We start from the raw sequence: 513 nt of genomic DNA, 5'->3' as shown, positions 1-513 counted from the left end.
AGACACGCCCCCCCACGCACCGAGACACCTGGAAAACACGGACACTGATCCGCACCGCAGGAGGACCGGAACCGCAACCCGAATCAGAACCAAAGGAGACCCTCCGAGTCAGGAGAGTCCAACTTTTTCATTTGATCTAATTTACAATATAAACAAAAGCAAACAGCAGCTAATTAGAGGAGCAGTGGCAGAAAGAACAGAGTCAGAAAATAAAGAAAAAGAAAAAGCTTCTGGCAGCTTCAGTGAAAAACCTTTAATATCAGAAGAATCGATCCTTTAATCCTTTAATCCAAACCTTAACATCCATTCATCCTGCCCCCATAGTGAGACACAGAACATTTATAGAGACTCTGCTGGATGCAGCTCAGCAGCAATAAGGCTGCAGAATCCAGACCATCTGATAAACTGCATGGAATGAGTGATAATGCAGAAACATTATTCTTCTTCTCTTTTATCTGAAGGTTTTTCTCATCATTAGTCAGATCTGAGTCTCCATCCTGCAGCATCTTTCTC

The sequence above is a fragment of the Cyprinodon tularosa genome, unplaced genomic scaffold (assembly GCF_016077235.1).
Source record: "Cyprinodon tularosa strain WSP-4 unplaced genomic scaffold, ASM1607723v1 ctg706, whole genome shotgun sequence".
Lineage (NCBI taxonomy): Eukaryota > Metazoa > Chordata > Actinopteri > Cyprinodontiformes > Cyprinodontidae > Cyprinodon > Cyprinodon tularosa.
The sequence above is the reverse complement of the archived record's forward strand: the minus strand, read 5'-3'. Positions refer to the sequence as shown.